Below are 25,059 nucleotides of genomic sequence, written 5' to 3'. Positions count from 1 at the left end.
ACTCGTTGTTTGGCTTATAGATGGCGCTGACTGTCGCTCCTACTTCTAAATTCACAGATAAACCCAAAAAAGTGGATGGAGGGAGGGCCGCTGTGATAGCTCAGTGGTTAGAGCATCGAACGCGTAATTCGAAGGTCGTAGGTTCGATTCCTGCTCACAGTTGGTAATTTTTTCATCCACTTTTCTTTCTTCCCATTTACATTCCATTGATTTTAATAACTTCCCCTGTACATTCCTTGGCATTACTGTCTGTTATATCTCATTAATTTTGTGTTAAAACACGGAAAAACGAGCCCTTAGGTATACACTTCTTTCCCTTATATATATATATATATATATATATATATATATATATATATATATTTATATATATAGGCTTGAGCGCACAAACGTACGAAAACTTCTAAAATCCGTACGTTTGTCCGCTCAAGCCAATTTCCATTTATCACTGGATCCACAGAAGACACTTGCTTGATATATATATATATATATATATATATATATATATAAATATTTATATTTATATATATATATATATATATATATATATATATATATATATATATACAGAGAGTACAATTTCAATGGGCCAGTAAGTCTTCGCGAAGGTGTGGGATGTGGCACAACCGGAGCGTTGTCAACAAAGATAAATATATTTATTTCCCAACAATTTCGGGAGGGGTCCTCCCTTCGTCAGGGGATGAGTTATACTAACATAGATGTTCAAACTTCGTTGCTGTCACGTCGCTCTCGCCTTGAAAGATGTTTGCGAGAGTGAAAGAGAAATAAATAAAACACTGTGAACGCTCAGCACGATACTAGCCTGTGCACATCCAAATGTCGGTGTAAGTCCACATCCGGTTATCATCGTGCGCTGGCCAGTTCTCGACGTGTGTCGGGCCACCCAAGATTGTCACCGCAGTAGCGGGAGGGGTCCGCGACGACGTGCGTAAGGAAAGAGTTTCCACTTAATGGGTCAGTCGGTTTTTTACCTTTGATCTTCGCCCGTTTCCCCTCATTGGCCGTCAAGTGGTAGGCGAGCGTGAACATTTTGTATGTACACGTGACGAAAAAATATAGAAGTTCCGTCCCTATCTCCACGGCCGTCACTTCACAATCGCTACGGACCACCATCCCTTATGCTGGCTTTTAACACTGAATAACATTTCCGGACGCTTGGGTCGGTGGATACTACGCTTGCAGGAGTACGACTTTTACATAACAAACAAGTCAGGTAGAAAACATCAAGACGCTGACGCTTTATCTCGTTGCCGGCTTCGAACTACCCATATCAGCGTTGGTGAGAACTCAACCGCCACTTTTACCAAAGTTTATACGCTCGCATCAATAGGGCAACCCTTTTCGGACGACGGGCCAACATATTGTTGCGTACATGCACGAAGAGAAAGAAGCGTATACGGTGAACGCACTTGTCGCCGGGAGCGAGAGAGGAAGAAGAGGATCAGGAGGATCTTTAACCAGTAGGCCGCTTATGAGCTGCCCCTCGCGACCTAATAAACGGTCCCTTTTAACGTCTACCAGTCTCTTTCAAACGTAACAGAGTGGTGGAGGTGCTGAGTAAGCGCTTCAACTACGGAACGATCACTGCCACAGCTTTGACGAAGCCGTCGACTTGCCGGTCTCCCACCATCTGCCGTGAGTGACTTCGACATGCCCGAAGAAGCAGGCGTTTCCAGGACGGCACCATCTGGCCCGCTTCCGTACTACTGAGTTCCACCGCCCTTCGGAGGAAAAGCCGAAGAGGATGTCGACGCCTGGCTCACCAAGTACAAACGTGTGGGCAAGTCCATCGGTTGGGATGCAGCCGCTATGCTAGCCAACGTAGTGTTCTCCCTGACCGACACCGCACTGCTATGGTACGAGAACCACGAGGACGCACTCACGACGTGGGATCTTTTTGTTGAAGAGCTCAGGGCGTGTTTCGGCGACTCGGTTGAAAGAAAGAAGCGGGCTGAGCAAACACTGTCGCAACGGGCACAGCTACCAGGTGAGACATGCACCACTTACATAGAAGAAGTGTTAAGGCTGTGCAAGGTGGTCTGTGCTACCATGTCGGAAGAGGACAAAGTTGGGCATCTGCTCAAAGGGATAGCTGAGGACGTGTATAATTTTCTAATTGGAAAAGAAAGCCTCAGTTCTGTGTCCGACGTCATTCAGCATGGCCGAACGTTTGAAACGCTCAAGATGCGTCGAATTGCGCCCAAGTTTGGTCGGCTCGCTAACGTTACAACTGTTGCCAGTGTGGACACAAATCCTGGCCTCGACCTTTTTTCTGCCATTCGACAGATTGTTCGTGAGGAACTGTCCCACCGAGAAATGTCGTGTTCGACAGCTGACCATCGCGAGTTGTGTCTGCCACGTGAGGCTATGGATGTGCCTCCTTTGACCCCATGGCAACCGACGATGAGCACGGCAACTGTGGAGTACAGCACAGCCCCACAATTAAGGATGACAACCAGATTTCCCGCGTCACGGTATGACCGACGCTCTCAGCGCATGCCTCTTCGACACCCGACGTCTCGATACGACTCACCCAACCAGTACATCCGTCACACAAGAGCAAATGATGACGCTCTATTCATCGACGAGCGACCGATGTTTCGACCTCGGCCGGTGTGCTATTCTTGCGGTGTGCCAGGCCACATATCACGATTTTCCAACCGTCAGGTAACTCCTCGGTATCACCAACCATCTGACTTTTCACGACCCTTCGAACAGCCTCATGGTGTCCGGTGGCCGGCCAACATACCACCTGATGACAACTATTGGCACAGCAGCTTCCGCAACCAATCCCCGGCATCTGACAGGAGTTTAACGCCCCAACCCCACCTCGTGCTCATCGTTCTCCTTCACCGCTGCGTCCCAAAGCGCCCTCTTCGCCACCGGAAAACTAGCCAGCGCGGCCAATGAAGGTGAAGTCGCTGGAAACGTGCTACTGAGAGAAATACCTCCTGTGTGTATGTTTACAAACAAAGTGCGTGTTTTGGTGGATCATGTGCCTGTGATGGCCTTGGTGGACACAGGTGAAACGATTTCCGTGATGAGTGCTTCCTTTAAAGACGTGTTAGGGCGGAAAGTTGTTTTTACCTGGGATAAAACTTCGACGTTCTGTGGAGTGAGTGGAGAGCCATTGCGCCCTATTGGTGTGTGTAGTGGTGAGGTATTTTTGGGAGGCCTTATGATAACGACAGAGTTTGCAATTATTCCTCAGTCGACACATGATGTCATTCTCGGCATGGACTTCTTGCGAGAATGTGGTGCCACTGTAGACTGTCGCACGGGGAAAGTCTTTGTGAGCGGCCAGATGCCTTCAGAACTTCTGGAAACTCCGGCGAATGACCAAACTACGCTGTGTGTCTGTGGCGATACGTTCATACCTGCGTCGTCTACCGTACGTGTTCCTGTTGTTTGTCGCGGCGCGGATTCTGACAGCTTCGATGCGAGCGTAGAACCAATGCACATAAACTGCGTGAAGAAGAATGTGTTGGTTCCCCATTGTGTGGTGTCGATTGATGGCGGACGAACTGGCCTTTAGACTGTAAACTGTTCCTCTGAGCCCGTGACACTACCCAATGGTTTGCAGTTAGCTTCGGTCAGCAAAGAACACGCAACCTTATCAGTGGTCGAGCTAACAGACGTGCCGGAAGAGCGTGACGGAACTGGTTGTCACGATTTGGACGGGGCGCTTATGGCAACAATAAATAAGTCGCTTAGCTCAAGCGAGCGCCGAACTTTAATGAATGTGCTGTTGAAGCACGTTTCGGTATTTGATTTTGCGCAGAAGGGCAAAGTAGTCCCTTTCCCCCTGTCTCGAATGCGCCATACCATCAATACTGGCGCGGCAAGTCCGATTCGCCAAAAACCATATCGTGTTTCCCCGTCAGAAAGACAAATTATCAACGACCAAGTGCAGGAAATGATGCAAAAGGGAGTGGTACAAGAGTCAGCCAGTCCGTGGGCAGCACCGGTAATCCTTGTTAAGAAGAAAGATGGATCTTGGAGATTTTGCGTCGACTATCGCCGACTGAATGCCGTGTCTAAAAAGGACGTATATCCGCTGCGACGTATAGAGGACGCAATAGACTGCTTACATTCGGCCTCTTATTTTTCCTCCGTAGACTCACGATCCGGTTATTGGCAAATTCCGATGCACCCAGAGGACAAGGAAAAGACTGCCTTTGTAACCCCTGATGGGCTCTTTCAATTCAACGTGATGCCATTTGGACTGTGCAATGCACCTGCCACGTTCGAGAGGTTTATGGACACCATCCTGCGTGGCTTGAAGTGGAACATCTGCATGTGCTACCTCGACGATGTCGTCATCTTTGGCCGCACGTTCAGTGAACACAACTCTCGTCTGGATACTGTTTTGAACTGCATCCGAAACGCTGGCCTAATTTTAAACTCGAAGAAATGCAACTTCAGAGACCGCCAGACGCTTGTGCTCGGGCATCTCGTTGACAAGGATGGCATCCGCCCTGACCCCCAGAAGACAGCAGCAGTTGAGGCGTTCAATGCGCCGCGTTCCGTCAAGGAGCTTCGTAGTTTCCTGGGGCTTTGTTCGTACTTCCACCGCTTTATTCCGAAGTTTGCCGACGTTGCGTATGCTCTCACATGCCTCTTACGAAAGGACAATTCCTTTGAGTGGACTCCGGAGTGCGATTCTTCATTCCGTCAATTGAAGTTTTTGCTGACGTCCCGACCCGTCCTTCAGCACTTCAGTCCTTCCGCTCCGACAGAGCTTCATACGGATGCTAGCGGCATAGGTATTGGAGCCGTCCTAGTACAACGTTACGGCGACCGTGAACACATCATCGCATACGCAAGTCGCTCCCTAAGCAGGCCGGAACAAAACTACACTGTTACCGAACAAGAATGCCTGGCGGTATTATTTGCAATTCAGCGGTTTAGGTCTTACCTTTACGGACGCCCATTCACAGTCGTAACCGACCACCACTCGTTGTGTTGGATTGTCAACCTTCGTGACCCTTGTGGCCGCCTTGCGCGCTGAGCACTCCGGCTACAAGAATACAGTTTTACCGTCGCTTACAAGAGTGGTCTTCGACATGCTGACGCGGACTGTCTTTCACGTATGCCACTTAGCACAACAGACTGTGAATTCGATGACCTTGACCAGCTTGTAGCGTCTGTGTCGCCTACGTTCCTGGACTATCCCAGTTTCAGAGCAGAACAGCGGAAAGATGCCAAACTAGCACCACTATTCACCGCTGCATCCGCTTCCACTAGTGCACGCCGTTTCTGTATGCGTGATGGACTTTTGTTCAAATGGAACCTCTCCAGCTGTGGCGCGCGTTTCCTTCTAGTGGTCCCGGAGAGCCTGTGAACAGTTAATAGTAGTGTCATGCACGACGACCCTACATTTGGACATTTAGGTTTGGCGCGGACGCTTCACCGGACTAAAGAGCGCTTTTATTGGCCTGATAGTTATGTGGCAAGCTGCATGCAATGTCAGCGTCACAAACGTCCATCAACTGGTCCAGCTGGTCTTCTACAGCCGATGCCTACTCCAGGCGCACCTTTTGAACAAGTGGGCATTGACTTTCTGGGCCCCTTCCCAAAATCGGCTAAGGGCAACCGATGGATAATTGTTTGCGTCGACTGCCACACATGCTACTGCGAGACGGCAGCCGTCCCCTCCGCAACTGCCAGTGAAGTCTCGTCGTTTTTGTCACAGTGCGTCATCCTCCGACATGGCCCTCCTCGCCTGACTATCAGTGATCGTGGACGACAATTCACAGCGGATGTCGTAAAGGAGCTACTCCGTTTATGTGAATCCCGCCTGCGTCACTCGACACCATACCACCCCCAAACTAATGGGCTGACGGAGCGTACCAACCGCACCATTATCAACATGTTGTCTATGTATGTCTCATGCGACCACAAGAACTGGGATGACGTACTCCCATTCATTACTTACGCGTTCAACACCGCGAAGCATGAGATTACAGGCTATAGCCCTTTCTTTTTGCTTTATGCACGTTCGCCCCGGCACACAATCGACACAATATTGCCTTTCTGTGACCACGACAACGTCACTGTCGCCGAGACTCTCTGTCTCGCCGAACAGGCGCGTCACATAGCTCGACTACGCACATTGGCATCGCAAGACAAAGCGAAGGCACGCTATGACATTCACCATCGACCAGTGATTTATCGCCGTGGTGATCTCGTGTGGTTGTGGACTCCAATGCGCAAGCGCGGGTTATGCCAAAAGTTTTTGGCCACTTACAATGGACCTTTCGTCATCGTCGACAGACTTACAGAGGTCAACTATGTAATAGCTCGTCTCACGGTGAGTGGTCGAGGAGCTGCCAAAACTCAAGTGGTTCAAGTTGCGCGCCTGAAACTGTACACGCCACGACAACTCGACTGACTCGTCCGGCGGCCTTCGTCTGCGCGGAGACGGATGTTGCGTACATGCACGAAGAGAAAGAAGCGTATACGGTGAACGCACTTGTCACCGGGAGCGAGAGAGGAAGAAGTGGATCAGGAGGATCTTTATCCAGTAGGCCGCTTCTGAGCTGCCCCTCGTGACCTAATAAGCGGCCCCTTTCAACGTCAACCAGTCTCTTTCAAACGTAACAATATATTTCCCGCCAGCGGTCCAAATCATACTGCAGACACATGGTGGACCACCTTTCGGGAGTTTCTAGTCCACCAAACGCGCAAGCTCGTCGTCAACTCCTGCACTTTGAGCTGGACAATGGGGTTCTCTACCACCACACTTGCCACCCTGGCGGTCAGCGCTGGGTTCCTGTACTGCCACGCTATCTTCGACTTCAGGTGCTCGAAGCCTTCCAGAATGACTTGACTGCTGGTCATCTTGGTTAAAAAAAACTCTTGACCACATTCGATGTCGTTATTACTGGCCTGGCCTTTCTTCTAGTGTAGCGCGGTACGTCGGTTTCTGCTACCCATGCCAGCGTCGTAAACTTCCGACGTCTGATCCTGGTGGGCGTCTACAGCCCCTTCCGTGTCCTTCAAAGCCGTTCGAGGTTGTAGGTGTCGACCTTTACGGGCCTCTCCCCGTCAGATCTGCTGGCAAACAATGGATAGTGACCGCCGTGGACCACCTAAGACGCTACGCTGAGACTTCCTCTGTTATTACAGGCTCAGCTGTGGAAGTTGCAGCCTTCATTTTTCACAACATAATGCTGCGTTAAGAGGCTACTCGTGTACTGCTTAGTGACCGTGGCGAAGTGTTCCTGTCACAAATGGTAAATGAAGGACTGCGCGCTTCTGGAACTACTCACAAGACAGCTTCAAGCTACCACTCTCAGACAAATGGTCTCACAAAACAGTTTCACCGAACCCTTGCTGACATGATAGTCGTTTACGTCCAACCTGACCACAAAAACGAATATTCTTTTACCACTCCTGACCTTCGCTTACAACACCGCCGTTTAGCGAACAACTTGCTACTCACCGTTTTACCTCGTGTACGGACACACCCCGACTGTCTTTCCCGACGTCCCCTTTTTTAACAGCCCTGGGAACTCATGTCCGTCTATTAGCGAAGAATGCATTTTCCGCCTGGCCCAGTCTCGCCATCAGGCTCGCACATATACTGAAGCGAGACAGCACCAGCGGAAGATCATCTGTGACGCATCCGATCGCATTGTGTCTTTCCAACCTGGTGACGAAGTACTGCTTTTGACACTTATTCGCACTCCTGGTCGCTGTGACCAATTCTAACCGCGTTTACTCGGGCCATACATTGCTTTAGAGCAGACTTCGCCAGTCAATTATCGTGGGACACCACTTGTCGCCCCAACAGACCACCGCTACCGCAGCAGAGAGCTTGTCCATGTTTGTCGCATGAAACCTTTCACGCGACGTACCGCGTCACTTTGAGTTATTGCGGCCATGGTGTCCGCTTCCAAGTGGGAGGAATTAGTGTGAGCGTTTGTTACTTACATCGTTTTCATCCCTGCTTGATCACAATCACCATAATCCGCTTGTCTCTTTGTCCTCATTGCCACTCTGTGTCATCATCGTCGTCATTGTCTGTATACTGGCTCCGCCCGTTCGTTTTGCGAGGTCTTTCCTCAAATAAACGCTGACGCAACCAAGACTTCATAATATATAAGAAATAAAGAAAAGAAAAAGAAAAAAAGAAAAAAAGGACAGAAAGTACAGCGTACTGGTACGAGTCAGGAAAAAGCATGGTCTCTAGCTATGAAGCTTTGTCACCAATTTCCTCCTGGCTTACTTCTCGGAGCGAGCAGAGTGTTCCGGGGTCCTCGTTGATGCTGGCTAATAATGTTCTAAATGTGAAAATAAAATATGCTTCACGCTGTTCGCGCTCGCGCCTGTTTAAGAAACCGGACTGTAAAAAGTTAAGCTCATATAATATATATATATATATATATATATATATATATATATATATATATGAGATATAACAGACAGTAATGCCAAGGAATGTACAGGGGAAGTTATTAAAACCAATGGAATGTAAATAAGAAGAAAGAAAAGTGGATGAAAAAATTACCAACTGTGAGCAGGAGTCGAACCTACGACCTTCGAATTACGCGTTCGATGCTCTAACCACTGAGCTATCACAGCGGCCCTCCCTCCATCCACTTTTTTGGGTTTATCTGTGAATTTAGAAGTAGGAGCGACAAGCAGCGCCATCTATAAGCCAAACAACGAGTGTGAAAACACTCTTATGCGCATGTTTGGCGTCACGTAGCACGTGAACTTATTATGAGCGGGCAGCTGATTAATTGTCCCTCTTATACAACCTAAACACACCAAGTCTGCCAGTACGAGACCCTCGTTCAATGAAATAAGGGAAAGAAGTGTATACCTAAGGGCTCGTTTTTCTGTGTTTTAACACAATATTAATGAGATATAACAGACAGTAATGCCAAGGAATGTACAGGGGAAGTTATTAAAACAAATGGAATGTAAATAAGAAGAAAGAAAAGTGGATGAAAAAATTACCAACTGTGAGCAGGAATCGAACCTACGACCTTCGAACTACGCGCTCGATGCTCTAACCACTGAGCTATCACAGCGGCTATCACACCAAAAAAGTGGATGGAGGGAGGGCCGCTGTGATAGCTCAGGGGTTAGAGCATCGAACGCGTAATTCGAAGGTCGTAGGTTCGATTCCTGCTCACAGTTGGTAATTTTTTCATCCACTTTTCTTTCTTCTTATTTACATTCCATTGATTTTAATAACTTCCCCTGTACATTCCTTGGCATTACTGTCTGTTATATCTCATTAATATTGTGTTAAAACACGGAAAAACGAGCCCTTAGGTATACACTTCTTTCCCTTACTTCATTGAACGAGGGTCTCGTACTGGCAGACTTGGTGTGTTTAGGTTGTATAAGAGGGACAATTAATCAGCTGCCCGCTCATAATAAGTTCGCGTGCTACGTGACGCCAAAGATGCGCATAAGAGTGTTTTCACACTCGTTGTTTGGCTTATAGATGGCGCTGACTGTCGCTCCTACTTCTAAATTCACAGATAAACCCAAAAAAGTGGATGGAGGGAGGGCCGCTGTGATAGCTCAGTGGTTAGAGCATCGAACGCGTAATTCGAAGGTCGTAGGTTCGATTCCTGCTCACAGTTGGTAATTTTTTCATCCACTTTTCTTTCTTCCCATTTACATTCCATTGATTTTAATAACTTCCCCTGTACATTCCTTGGCATTACTGTCTGTTATATCTCATTAATATTGTGTTAAAACACGGAAAAACGAGCCCTTAGGTATACACTTCTTTCCCTTATTTCATTGAACGAGGGTCTCGTACTGGCAGACTTGGTGTGTTTAGGTTGTATAAGAGGGACAATCAATCAGCTGCCCGCTCATAATAATTTCGCGCGCTACGTGACGCCAAACATGCGCATAAGAGTGTTTTCACACTCGTTGTTTGGCTTATAGATGGCGCTGACTGTCGCTCCTACTTCTAAATTCACAGATAAACCCAAAAAAGTGGATGGAGGGAGGGCCGCTGTGATAGCTCAGTGGTTAGAGCATCGAACGCGTAATTCGAAGGTCGTAGGTTCGATTCCTGCTCACAGTTGGTAATTTTTTCATCCACTTTTCTTTCTTCCCATTTACATTCCATTGGTTTTAATAACTTCCCCTGTACATTCCTTGGCATTACTCTCTGTTATATCTCATTAATATTGTGTTAATACACGGAAAAACGAGCCCTTAGGTATACACTTCTTTCCCTTATATATATATATATATATATATATATATATATATATATATATATATATAGTGGGAGTAATAATTCAATGGGCCAGTTAGTCTTTGTGAAGGTATGGGATATGGCACAACGGGAGCGTTGTCAACAAGGATAAATATATTTATTTCCCAACAGTTTCGGGAGGGATCCTCCCTTCACCAGGGGATGAGTTATACTGACATGAATTTCTAAACTTCGTTGCTGCCGCGTCTCTCTCGCCTTTAAACATGTTTGCGAGAGTGAGAGGGAACTGAAAAAAAGGTGGGGAGAAAAAAGAGAAAAAGAAAGAAAAGAAAGAAAGTAAAAAAGAGGAAGAACCAATGTCAACACTGAGAACGGAACCAACTGTCCGTGTACGTCCACATACGTTTCTTATCGCGTGCTGTTCAGTTCTCGACGTGTGTCGGGCCACCCAAGATTGTCGCCGCGGTGCCGGGAGGGTCCGTGACAGCGTGCGTAAAGAAAGGGTTTCCCCGTAATAGGTTGGTCGGCATGCGGCGTGCGTAAAGGAAGGGTCTCCCGTAAATAGGTCGGTCGGCTCTTTTTACCTTTAATCTTCGTCCGTTTCCTTTCAATGGTCATCAAGTGGTAGACGAACGAAAACACTTTGTATGTGCATGTAAAAAAAGGAAGAAAAGAAAAAATGAATGAAGAAAACACGAAAACAAGAGTGGACAGTGTACACATACGAGTCAGTCAGAAGAAAGCATGGTCTCCAGCTATCAATCTTTGTCACCAATTTCCTCCTGGCTTACTTCTCGGAGGCAGTTGAGTTTACCGGGGTCATCGTTGATGCCGGCTACTAATGTTCGAAATTTGAAAATAAAATATGCCTCACGCTGTTCGCGCTCGTGTCTGTTTGAGAAACCGGATATATGGAGACTATAAGAAGTATCACGCTGGTTCTGATAGTGTAGAAAACAGCGTAATTCCTACACAAGGAACGTTTCAGCACAGTTTAGTTCGAGGTTTTGGCCGTGGTACCGGCCAAAAGGCCGAACGTCGTATATATATATATATATATATATATATATATATATATATATATATATATATATATATATATATATATATATATATCCAATCTTGGGTGGCCCGACACACGTCGAGAACTGAACAGCACGTGATAAGAAACGTATGTGGACGTACACGGACAGTTGGTTTCGTTCTCAGTGTTGACAGTGGTTCTTCCTCTTTTTTACTTTCTTTCTTTTCTTTCTTTTTCTTTTTTTCTCTCTCCCCCTTTTTCAGTTCCCTCTCACTCTCGCAAACATGTTTCAAGGGGAGAGGAACGCGGCAGCAACGAAGTTTGGAAATTCATGTCAGTATAACTCATCCCCTGATGAAGGGAGGACCCCTTCCGAAACTTTCGGGAAATAAATATATCTATCCTTGTTGACAACGCTCCCGTTGTGCCATATCCCATACCTATATATATATATATATATATATACTGCCACAGGCAGAGAACGAGGTTGAGCTATGCCAATGCGAGTATGTGCCATGGTGTGAAAAAGAAGAGGACTGTTTTGTGGTGCTCGTGCTCTAACGTTCGGTTCGGCTCAACGTCCAGTGCTGCTGCTCCTGTGAACACATGTTGTGGTCTTGCTGTATACACGTGACATTTTCTGGTTAATGTGCTGGGTAGTGTTGTATGCACTGCAATGAACTGCAAGGTCCTGACACTAGTCGCGACTTGGAAGAACCAGCTGACCTACGGCGTAGCAGGCGACAACTAGGCCTACCTCCTGATTTTGGACCATTTCCAGAACTCGGCTGTACTATGGCTAGTGCGGGAACGCAAACCAAAGAGACATCGATGCTCCCTCCTCCATGGTTCTTCAACGCCCCACGAACCCCGAAGCCGTTCCACGGTGGCCCTTGCGAGGACATCGACGACAGGCTTGACGACTACAACCGTTGCTGCAGCGTCCACGAGTGGAACGAGCAGCGAAAGATTCAGCATGTCTACTTTTACCTTGAGGACTTTGCGCGCACTTGGTTCGAAAACCATGAGGCCACTATGAAAACCTGGGCAGAGTTTCACAACCAGTTTCGGTATACCTTCCGAAGCTCTGACCAGAAGGAGCAAGCAGAACGGCTCCTCAATTCCCGAAATCAGCTTCCGAACGAGAGTGTTGCCATGTTCGTTGAGGACATGTCGTGGCTGTTCAGGCGAGCTGACTCCCCAAAGACGGAAGAGAAGAAGGTGCGTCTCCTGATGCGGGGAGTGAAAGAGCAACTGTTCGATGGACCAGTGCGGAACCCTCCCAGCACTGTAGATGATTTCCTCCGCGAAGCTACGACATTGGAGAGATTGCTAAGACAGCGTTCGTATCAGTATGAGCGTCCTGGCAGTCTTTCGTCAGTATCATTGGCCCTGCCAACACCTGACATCACGACTTCAAGAGACCTGACGGAGCTCGTGCACAGTATTGTGCTCGAGGAGCTGCAAAAGCTGCACGTGGTGTCTTCTCAGTCCCATGTTGCTGCTCTAACGGATGTCGTTCGCGAAGAGGGCCGACAGCTAGTGCACCCCATGACGACTGCGTCGAGCCGAGGTCCAACCCATGACGGCCCCGCGTCCAGCCGAAGCTCCGCTATTAACGTACGTGGAAGCAATACGTACTCCTGCACTGGCTTTTGGCTATCCGTCCCGTCCAGCCACCCTGCAGACGGCGCCGTCATTCTACTCAGGACCACCGCATCACGGCAACCCACCCCTTATACGGAAACCCAGCGTATGGCGTGCTCCCAACAACCGGCATCTCTGTTATCAATGTGGTGAACCAGGTCCCATTTACCGTGAGTGTGCATACAGGCACATGGGTCTTCCTGGCTTTCGTCCGGATGCTTGTCGACCCAGAGATGGTGAGCGGCCGCGTGCTATCGCCGAATACTTGGCAAGCCAGCAAGCCACAACCCTTACGAGTTGCCAATCCCGCTCACCGTCTCCATGGCGTTCCACGTAACCTGGCGATAGACCTTTGCGGACGTCCTTGCAGGAAGATCGCTTATATTCACAAGCCCGTGCCGGGGAAACTAAGAACAGTGAGCTCTGGAGGTGAGGCTGCTGTTGATCGACCGTTACAAGACCCTCCCCCGAAGTGCCTGCCGACATTCGACGACATCCTTTCACCGACGTGTGCCATCGATGACAAACGTGTCTCTGCTCGCATCTCTGTCCTTGTCGACAACCACCCGCTTACCACTCTGGTAGATACGGGTGCCGATTATTTCTTCATAAGCACCGACCTCGCTGCACAGCTAAGAAAGGTAACGACGCCTTGGGGACATGGAACCAACCTCCGCACTGCGGGAGGTCACCTATTGACACCGCTGGGAATATACACTGCCCGCCTCCGAATTCGTGAGTCGACATAGATTGCTTGAAATGTCGTATTGCGCGAATTCTCCCAAAACATAATTCTCAGAATAGATTTTCTCCGCGAGCATGGAGCCGTTATTAACCTTCGCGACCTGCTCATAACGTTCTCTAACGACCATACAGCCCCACAAAAGGATACAGTTGCGCAGACCACAACACTTCAAATTGCTGATGACACCATCGCACTTCCGCCGTGAGCCAGTATGTTGGTAACTGTGGAGAGCGACTGTGACAACAAGAGTAGTGGCATCGCGAAACTAACCTCTCGGTGCTCTTGGCTCGGTAGATTTGTGTCGATCGCGCTATCATCCAACTGAAACGTCGGAGGACTCAGCTTCTGATCACAATTTTGGCGGCTAGTACCAACACTTGGCAAAGCGAACAGCGATCACGAACTTTGAAGCCATTATTGACGAATAATGTTCCACTATATCTCCCATTGCCACTGCTGCCGAAGGTAACACTGCATTAGCCATTACAGTTGACGTAAACTGCCAGCTATCGTCTGCGCATCAACAGCAGATACGCAAGATTTCACGTACCTATAGTGACTGCTTTGCGTCCACGTCCAAAATCAAGCAGACCCCAACCGTGAAGCACTGCAATATAAAGCACCCTACCCAACGGCTTATACGACAGCACGCCTACGGCGTGTCGCAGAAGGAACAAGAGGTAATATGCTTTCAAGCGAAACAGATGCTCGACGACGACGTCATCCAACCCTCGAATTGTCTTTGGTGTCACCCGTCGTACTTGTTAAAAAGAAAGACGGCACTCTTCGATTTTGCGTCGATTACCAGAAGCTCAACAAAGTGACGAAGAGACACGTCTACCCTCTCTCACACATATCTGACTCAACGGATCGACGACATGCCCGATATTTTTCATCAAAGGATTTACGCAGCGGCTACTGGCAGATCAAGGTCGATGAACGCGACAGGGAAAAAACATCATTCATAACTCCCGATGGCCTCTGCGAATTCAAAGTGTTACCGTTTGGATTTTGCTCTGCACCGGCAACGTTCCAAAAGATGATGGACACCATACTGTCTGATCTGAAGTGGGAATCTTGCCTTGTCTATTTAGACGACGTCGTTGTTTTTTTCCAAAACATTTGAGCAACATTTACAACGATTTCAGTCCGTCTTCGTCGCTATTCGATCCACAGGCCTATCGCTAAAACCAGAGAAGTGTCATTTCGGCTACGAAGAACTCGAGTTCCTCGGCCACCTTGTCAGTCACGATGGCATTCAAGCAGACCCAGAAAAGACCATGGCAGTTGCTGCATTTCCTCCACTTCTACGGGATTTGCGCCAATTTTCGGGTCTCTGTGCCTACTACAGGCGCTTTGTTCAGAGCTTTGCTAATATGGCTGAACCCCTTACCCGCTTAACGAAGGAGGATACTCCTTTTGTGTGGCGTCCAGAGCAGAGAGCCGCTTTTTCCAACCTTCAACAGCGCCTTCAGTGTGAACCTTTACAAGGACACTTTGTTGAAGATGCCGCCACCGAACTTCACACTTACACAAGCAACATCAGTCTTGGTGCAGTGCTCGTCTAGCGGCAAGACGGCGCTGAACGTCCCATCGCTTATGCTAGTCGCATTCTGTCATCTGCGCAAACTAACTACTCGACCACGGAGAAGGAGTGCCTTGCTATTATTTGGGTGAGCGATAAAAAAAGTTCCGAACGTATCTGTATGGCCGTCCATTCAGAGTAGTTACGGACCATCAAGCCCTCTGTTGGCTGGCCAATCTCAAGTACCCCTTAGGGCGCCTCATGAGGTGGAGTTCACCCAGGATGTCAAGCATTACGTTAAAACGTGCAATCATTGCCAGCGCCGTAAAGCCCCACCTGTGTGCCCTGCTGGTTTATTGCAGCCTGTTGCACCCCCGTCACAACCGTTTGAACGAATCGGCATGGACTTGCTTGGGCCTTTCCAGAAGTCACATGATGGCAACCGCTGAATCGTAGTCACTACTGACTCCTGAACAAGGTACTGCGAAACGAAAGCCCTACAACTAGGCACCGCCATTGATATTGCGTATTTTTTCATCAACAGCATCGTCCTCCGCCATGGAGCGCCAACAGTTCTTATCACTGACCGGGGAACAGCCTTTACAGCCCAATTGACGCAAGACGCCATGAGACTTAGTGGAGCAGCTCATCGCAAAACGACCGCATACCATCCACAAACCAATGGTATGACGAAGAGAATGAACAAGACGCTCGCTGACATGCTATCTATGTACGTCGACCGCAATCACAAAAACTGGGATGAAAATTTGCCATACATAACGTTCGCTTACAACACTGTGGTTCAAGAGACTACGGGTTTCAGTCCTTTCCAGTTGCTTCACGGCCAAGAAGCAATTACGATACTGGATGCTATGCTCTTGCCTGATATGACCGATATTCCTACTGATGCGAACGACTTTATCCGGCTCGCCGACGGGGCCCGCCAGCTTGCACTCAAGCGGATCCGAAAACAACAACGCATTGACTCGCAGAGGTACAACTCCCGTAATCGCTATGTTTTTTGCCACCCAGTGATCTGGTGTGGCTGTGGATCCCCGTTCGCCAAAGGGGCCGCTCGGAAACGTTACTTCACCGCTACTTCGGTCCTTATAGAGTACCATGGCGCCTCACAGATATCAACTACGAAATCCTGCTTGAAGACACAGCTCGGCGATCTCGATGTTTCCAACTGGCCGACATTGTTCATGTGTCACGGATGAAGCCACACTACCACCGAGCCACTTTACACTGCTTCATCATGCGTCTTTGTGCGTGTACGTGATTACTTTAACTTTTAATTGCCATTGATCATCAGGGTGGTACTTTTTTGGAAGGGGGGTAAAGCCACAGGCATGGAACGAGACTGAGCCATGCCCATGCGAGTATGTGCGGTGGTGTGAAAAAGAAGAGGTCTGTTTTGTGGTGCTCGTGCTCTAACGTACGGTTAGGTCCAGTCGAGTGCTGCTGCTAATGTGAACAGACGTTGAGGTCTTTCTGTAATCACGTGAATATATATATATATATATATATATATATATATATATATATATATATATATATATATATCTTTCTTCTGTGGTATACATGCCACCGAAAAGTATAGAGGATCATTTGATAAATTCAAAAATAGGCGTGAAACCTCACACGGTGTCGCCCTTGCGGAAAAAGCAGATGCAAAGTATGCAAACACATCCAGACAACGGCAGTGGCGGAAAGCACCCACTCGGATTTTAAGCACAGGATAAGAGGTGCACTGGACTGTGACTCGGATAACGTCATATGCCTTCTGGAATGGGGTGTATGTAACATGCAATACGTGGGCCAGACATACACACAGTTTAGAATTAGATTAAACAACCATCGGGCACATGTACGTTCCCTGCCAGGTCTTCCACTTTCAGAACACAGTACATTAAAAGACCACAGCTTTGATGAAATGAGAGTTACACTATTGGAAAGCAATTTTCGAACAATCAGAGAACGGGAACAACAGGAATATTACTTTATCTACAAATTCAACACAATAAAAAACGGAATAAATGAAGACCCAGACACTCTGACAGCGTTACGATCACTAAAAGACGCAAACTCTCCTCTTTAATCAGTACTTTGCCCCTAGCCTCCCATTACAACAATAATATTACCTCCTAACAAAGCTTTTAGCGTATACATCTGACAATAGAGAAATAGTTTGCCGCTTCAAGCACAGCCGGAACGCACAGATAAGTGGTCCCGGATGTCATACAGTTCCCCCTTTTTTCTTTCTTTCTTTTTTTCTTATTTTTTTTCACTGACAGAAGTCAATGCATATAATGAATATTGATAGTGGCGCCACAACTACCCGCTCTTTCATGTCTTCCAACGCAACCAACATGCACTTGAAGCGCTTAAGCTCTCCTCACTGATTTTTCCTAAACTTCAAAGGAGGGCAAGTTGCCAGCGGGTTGCACTGGAGGGTGAAATACAGAAACGGTGGTCAAAATGTCCATTTGGGGAAGGGTGGCTGCTTGGGAGGTATTGTTGACAAAGATGACATAGCTCGTTTAGGTTCGCCTTACTTTGTTGAGTTCCTGTTCCTTCATATTCCCGCCATGTTCCTGTTGCTTCTTTCTAACGTTTCTTTCTCCTTTTTTCTTTTTTTGTTGTTGATATTTTCCTTTTGTCTCCTTCCCTCCTGTCTCGCGAAGGTATAAGATGACATAAAAATGTGTAAATAGTACGATGCCTTGAAAATGATGGGGCTCCAGTCGAAACGTCGCCTGAATAAACAAACAAGTCACGTAAAAGCGCATATATATATATATATATATATATATATATATATATATATATATATATATATATATGTATATATATATATATATAAATATATATATAATAAAGTGTGTTTTGCTAAGGAGGGTTGTAGCAGCTGTTAGTGGGGGGCATGCCCCCCTTGTTTCTAACCTGCCACGAGAGCAACGACCCCCACTGCCCCCCCCCCCCCCCCAGTTTCGGAGCCTCTTTAACAACCCAAGATGACGACGCCCAGATGTCGTATGTAAAATAGTCACTGAATGAGAGAAGTTTAGTCTTCTTCTACCGATCCATCTCTTCCACGGCTACGGCCATTGAGACGGCTCATCAGTTGACATTATCCCCAAAGACTGAATTTTAGTCACCAAAGACGATGTCGCTAGTTATTTTTTCAAGGTATGACGCATCATGTTTTTATTACCTTTCACGTCTTGCTGTTGGCTTGACAAAGTTCCATGACGTATTCGTCTTAGAGGCGTAGTTCTCTGCCCAGCTGCAGGCGTGACGTTCATCAGTGATGTTTGGACAAAGCACGTGACCGTGAGGCGATGAACTGTCATTTTCGAGCGCATTCGATGCGAGAACTGTCATTGTCTAGCGCGTCCCTGCGAAAGTGTTGCCAATGGCGAGCTGCTGCCGTTGCTATGCGTTCAGCGTTTTGCAGATTACGAATGCGCATCCATCACCACTATCACACAAAATAAAAAAAATAAAAAAAAACCTGCGTAAAAGAACATACGTGCCGTATTTATGAATCGAACCTGAGCTTTCTCAGAGGCAGTCTACTGCTCTGCCGCAAAGCTGCGCCAAAACTCGGAGCTGAACTCTAAACTGCCTTTATGTAGGCTGCGTATCGGGTAACGATTTGCGTTTACATGTGAAATAAATTGTTTTAGAGCAGTGAAGTAACAACCGTGTCTCACATTACTCGAATTGTGCGTAGAGTGCGCCGTTATTTTTTTACGCACTTGAAAGCACAAAGCATCTCTTCATTGAGTTATATTCACCAAAACTATTCGGGTAATTTAATGTACCGTCAAAGTCAACTAATGTTGCATTTCACTAGCGTAATGCGAATACTGAATATTTCTACTCGTTATCCGGTTGAAAATTCCGAAAACTTGCGAAATGTGATTGTAGCAAGACAAAACGAGTTGATTATGCTCGTTTTGCACTTTTCGCCACACGCTGTGCGAAACGTCGTTGTTTTGTTTTACCCCGCTATATTTAGTCATCTCTTACGTTGTACTTTGTTCGCAGTCTTGTTAAAGCGGTTTTCAAGAACTGCAAACGGTGCGTGAAGAACGCAATTCGAGTATGCTAATAAGCAGCATAGCAAAAAAGAAACACGGCAGGGCTGTCGTCTGCAAGAAGAGAGGACGACTTCGACGCATCGCTGGCTGCTAGCCAGGCAAGATAGCTGACCTATGCGCTACTCTGGTCCCACAGGGATCATATACAGTTACTCTAAGAGCCATCACCTTGCGCTAATCTAAGCATTCCATCAGCTCGCGCCATGTTAAGCGCCTCTCCCTCTAGTGATAAGCTAAGCGCCTCATCATGGGGACGTTTACAGTCTACTTCATTGGCGCTTCATTAACTCATGAAGAACCTCATGAGTGGACTCACAGGCCACAAGACGCGTCAGAGCTGTCGCTGATTCGTCACCAAAACAAAGGCCTCTCAAGAGCACCTCCGCGTCATTCTGAGAGGCATAATGCCCGGGCAGGTTTTGGGACATGGTGGTGGTAGTGGTTAGAATGAAGAGGAAAAAGGCACCTAATTTCTGTCTGCCTTCAGGCGACACGGCGCCGTGCCTTATAGGGGTGGGGGGAAGAAGGGATAAAAAGAATAGAAAGAAAATAGACGGAGAAGAAGACAGGCAAGCAGCGGAAAAAAGAAGGAGATAGGAAAGTGGGGATCCGGTCGAAGCAGTCCAAGGGCGGGGCGCCACAATGCGAGAGCTGCACGGCGTCAGGAGACCGCGGAGGGCGAACCAGTCGGCGGGAGCTACGCTGATGCCGGAGATCGCGAGGGCACAACCGTCCAGCTTGAAATCCTGCGAGTGAATCCATTTTGGGACATCACAGTTTCTGTTGCGAGCAGTCTGTATGGTATCTCACTCTCAACGCGGGCAAACGGCAAGCACCCACTTTTGTTTTCAACTACTTGCCGTGCACACTCATGTTCACCGGTGGTCACCTCATTTTCCACGGAGTAGGGATCAACATTCTCAAACATTACGGCTGAGTCCAGCAGTACGTTATTCATGGTTATTCGTTATTTAGTACGTTATTCAAGTAATTCATGATTGTGGGGTTTCAATTGCTCCCGACTACTGTGAAGAGAACACTCTTAGCTTTACGACAGCCGATTGCTATGTCACCGGGCTCTTTGCAACGGTGGCAAACGACGGGCTTTCTAGCCTTATACATCTCCTGTTTATAGGGATGTTCTGAGCGGCTCACTGTAGACATGGACTTGGTAGGACTGCCTTTGTTTTTCTTGACAGAGGATACTATTCTGTCAATAGGATTACTTGACGACTGATGATTTGCTAAAGCCAACCGTCGTTTCTCATTTATACTGTCCTCCTCAGCCCATTTTTTGTTCTTTTCAACCTCTTCCCAGTACTCCTCCATTTAGTCATCCTCCGCCCCGCATTCCTGTATTGCCTTAATCAGCTGCGACCCTCTCTTTCATTCATCTCTCCCAACCGTAATTTGCAGCTCTTCACACAGCATTAAGAGATCTGGTCACACAGTCGGAAGAGAGCTTCCTTACCAACTGCATGATCTTCACAAGTGAGGACTTTCCACTCGCCGTGACGTTAGGTATTAAAACAAGCGAAGCCTAGACGCACGGTAATACTACTACCAATTTTAGAACATGGAAGCTAAAATTTTGGTCAACAGCTGTGACGTGTGGTAGCACCACAACGAAGCCTATACGAACACAAGATTACACATAAACATTGAAAACTTGAAAAGCTAAAACCTGGCAAAACTAAAAAAAAGTCAAGCACTCACCATATCGTTGAGGGTCGAGTCAAGCATGGGTTATCCCGTCGCTTCCGACCCATTGATGTGTTCCAATTGTCAGTGGCAACCCACCGCTGCCATGCATTTGATGTAACCGGGGTTCTGCCCAGAGGACCGGTGCCATCCAGAGTCTCGGGATATGTCGAGGCAAGGAGCCCGGAGCTGTTACAGTAACTTTTAATAACAATATTTACACATAGCGTGTTACATGATGGTGGCGTGTTATGTTACATGAGGTACCGTGTTACATGATGTTACATCATAGAAGCTCTCGATGGAAGCATGATGGGAGCTTTTTGAAGCTTGTGAGAGCTTGTGAGGAGCGCATCGGCGCTCGCATTTTATGTCCTGGCCTTCCCAGGATTCCTTGCAAGAAAAAAAAACAATGGAAGCCAGGACAGTCTAAAGAATTTGGTCATCTTCCCCTCCACCCCCGAAAGGGGAAGGTGAAACGCCGCCTTCTTCACAACCCACGAAAGGGGGAAGAGGTACGCCCTGTTCAGCCTATGGCAACGGAGAAAACAATGCACACCGCGCGCGATGCAGTACAGCACGAAAACGTTGAGTCTTGCGTGGAAGTCAGTTTCGTAGTCTGTTGCAGTGATTGGTATGCGGCGCCAGGCAGGCCAAAAATCGTGAAAACAGTGGCATCAAGGTGCCACGGAGATCGCGGAGAAGGCATTTGACGACGGTTGTCAGACGCTGGGCCCTTTGCCCGGGGCATTTTGATGACAAAGCAAGCTGCCTGGACGGCCAACAACTCTTCCTAATCCATCAATCGGTGAGGTGTGTTCAAAGGGCTTTGCTAGGGACGCCGACAACGTGAAATAACTAGACGAACGCCTTGTGTGTTGTCGCCGCTCTTCGTGGATCTCTGGAACCACTGACCCGGAAGAAATCAGGGTAGGCTCAGCCGCAGTGTCTCATGCGTCGAAGTGGCTCCAAGCCCGACCGGGCGATCATAACAGCGCTAACAGGGTCAACATTGAAAGGATATATATGTTAGCACGTGACGCGCGTTGAGAAGTAGTCGCATAGTTCTTTTATTTTCGCCATGCCGTATGCGCCAGCCGAAAAAAGAAGAAAGCGACGTCCAAGATCACTGAAGTGTGCCGCAATGCGTTCTATTGCGGAGAAAAGATGGCAACGTTGCATTGTGGCACTTCCCGAATGATGCAGATTACGCGCGAGGAAGAGCAGCACAAATCAGAAACTTAGACATTGGTATTGATATGTGGGGTTCAAGGTCCCAAAACCACCATAAGATTATGAGTGACACCATAGTGGAGGGTGCCAAAAATTTTGACCACCTGGTCTTCATTAACGTGCACCCAAATCCGAGCATACCGGCCTACAGCAGTTTCGTCTCCATCGAAAATGCAGCCGCCGCAGCCGGGTATCAAAACGGCGACACGCGGTCAGCAGCCGAGTACCTTAGCCACTAGACCAGCACGGCGGGGCGAGAGCGAAGGCGACGGACATTACGGAAGTTTGTTCTAACCGATTCGCTCATGAGAACGTGTTTCTGCTTGGTGAGTACATCCCTATTTAGAATATGTGCGTTTTTATCAATACTCGCGCATCTCTATACACGCAGCGAAGTTTCGTGTATGTAAGGAAGCGTTATCGGAAATTTGTTGCGTTACGTGTGTGACTCGATTTTTCGCATACCCTTGTTTTCTGTGCAAGTGGTAGTGTTACACTATTCTCAAAAAATTGGGCTGCTGTATTCCTGCGCCCTGCATATTTTTTTTAATTTTGAATGTGCGTATATACACACCAGCGAAACGTGCATGGAAAGATCGTACGTGCGTATCGTGCGTGTGTATATGTTCGTGCATATATATATTGCCACATTCTTTCAACAAGTCTTGTTATCGCATGTGACACTGTAATTTTTAGCGGAAATTCGCACCTTCGGCGTTCGAGCTTTCAGGAACGTAGTAGAATATTTTGTCAAGATCACACCCACTACGCGAGCATCACAAAGTATTCTAGAACCTACGTGACCCCTAGACATAACGCTGGCAAATTTGTCAGCACATGTATAAATGACGACGCGCTTAACCGCTTGTGAGTTGAAGGACAGCCAACGCTCTGTTCACCGCTAATATAGTCAGTGTTTATTGCTGTAATGTCACCTTCCGTTCACCGGCCACAACTTCAGTCAAATGAACAGTTTCATCTTTGACCTACAGTCAGCTTCCTTCGTCGACGTCATGACCAGGTGACAATGCAATGCCTGTACATTCGTAGCGTGCATAATGTGCTTTCATATTACCGTTTTGAATGTCAACTATGGCCAACACGAACAAGCTGGTGTTCAGAAACACACAACCTTAGTTATTAGAAACTTCATGACATCATTTGCAAACAAAAAGAGAGGAGCACTTCTATACAATCAAAACTACGATTTGTCTCAAGATACAATTTTCTACACAAAGCTCTGTTCGAGAATCAAACAAAAGCATGTGTATTTACCTTTTGATGGGACGACGCAACTCAATGGGCACACGCAATCGCCAGCACTACTTCCAGCGTTTTCACCTTGAAAACTGTTAGGGTCTTGCGTGTACCCGTGTATCAACGCAGCGCAAAAGCGTTAAAACCTTCCGAAGAGGCGCGATACACATTAGAAGTTGCCGTCTTCCACTTCGGGCTTGCTAGACAGGTTCTTCAGCATGAAGTAATTCTGATGGGGTTCGCCGAGGAGGCTCGATGTTTGCCCGCACGGCACCCCTACTTCGGCTGTTTGGCGAGTAAAATCCCTTATGCTGCTGAGAACGAGGTGCTCCTCGGCCAGCTACCTTCGCCTTCGACGAAGCAACGCGATCCGACGCCACAATAAACTTCCGCCACGCCAAACGAAAGTGTCGCTTTGACCACTGTTAGGCGCAGATATCTGACATTTTTACCAGTCTTTCAAGCACTAGGAGCGGATTGTGGAGTTGTGAACAGCTGCCGAACCCAAGTAGACACTGTGAAAACTCTCATAATCACTACACAATAACCATTACTTCGGTGAACATTTCTCCCTCTCGTATTATACCCGTTCCTACGACGAAGTCATGTTCGTTGTTGTTTATATTGTTGGTATCACTTTTAAGTTGTTGAAACGGGCTTCACGACTGCGTGTTGTGCATGGGAACTTCATATTGTCGTTAAAGCAATCTGATAAAGTTAGCGAAAACGCCGTCTCACCCATTTTTAAGTCGCCTGCAAGACACGTATTACCCCTTGAGTTAGAATATTAAAGCACAAGCACAAAAATAGCACCTTTTGAGTATTTAGCATTGCAGTAAGTACAATTCATTTCATTTCATTCATTTTACCTTAAGGAACCCTAAAGGGGTGCTACATAAGGGGTGGGCTATACAATATAAACAGGAAAAAAATTACAGAGAATCTTCACACAAAAATTCTTGTTAATGCGTCCATGAAGGCAGCTGAAAGAGAAAAATAAACATGCAAGAAAAGGCAGGGAGGTTAACCAGACGCACATCCGGTTCGCTACCCTGCACTGGAGAAGAGATGAAGGAGAGAAAAGAGGTTGTAGAAAGATAAGAAGGTACACACAATCATGAGCACACCCGGTGGAGCACACACAGTATACAGGCGGTCGCTCAGGTTTGTTGACTTTAAGTAAAGTAGGAGTGCTTAAGTCGCTTTCTGCGCAACTGAGGCAGATGCCCAAGGTCCTAGAATCTTCTGCACACAAAATCGTCTGGAGTCAAATTGATTCAAAACCATCCGGAGCTGGCATTGCTATGTGTCGTAGCAAGCGCAGCTGCACAGGACGTGTTCAATGGTCTCTTCAGCTCCGCAGTAGTCGCCATGCCTATGCGAGAGGTGTTTGCCATACTAATGCGAAAGGAGTACACCTTTGTGAATGCAACAGCCAACCAAGGGCGGCATAACAGTGTCGCATCGGAGCGGGAAAGTTGTGATGGTAGCTTTATCTTGAGTGAAGAATCCAGTTCATATAATTGACACCTTTGGAAGCTGGTAGACGACCAGAACGTGCGTGTAAGATATCGAGCCAGCAGGTAAAGTCGTCTT

At 47.4% G+C, this 25,059-nt stretch overlaps 1 protein-coding gene and 3 non-coding genes across 7 annotated transcripts in view; all 4 read left to right on the top strand.

The window, feature by feature from the left end:
* LOC119159444 (uncharacterized) overlaps positions 1-25,059 on the top strand; it is a 633,480-nt gene that overhangs the window by 323,377 nt on the left and 285,044 nt on the right. The window lies entirely within an intron of this gene.
* On the top strand, positions 90-162 carry TRNAT-CGU (transfer RNA threonine (anticodon CGU)). The gene has a single exon. It is a non-coding gene; the product is annotated as a tRNA-Thr (tRNA).
* Positions 9,557-9,629, top strand: TRNAT-CGU (transfer RNA threonine (anticodon CGU)). The gene has a single exon. It is a non-coding gene; the product is annotated as a tRNA-Thr (tRNA).
* On the top strand, positions 10,012-10,084 carry TRNAT-CGU (transfer RNA threonine (anticodon CGU)). The gene has a single exon. It is a non-coding gene; the product is annotated as a tRNA-Thr (tRNA).

Source organism: Rhipicephalus microplus, chromosome 3 (genome assembly GCF_043290135.1).
Source record: "Rhipicephalus microplus isolate Deutch F79 chromosome 3, USDA_Rmic, whole genome shotgun sequence".
In the NCBI taxonomy this organism is placed as follows: Eukaryota; Metazoa; Arthropoda; class Arachnida; order Ixodida; family Ixodidae; genus Rhipicephalus; species Rhipicephalus microplus.
Note: the sequence above shows the minus strand (reverse complement) of the source record. Positions and strands in the feature narration are given on the sequence as shown.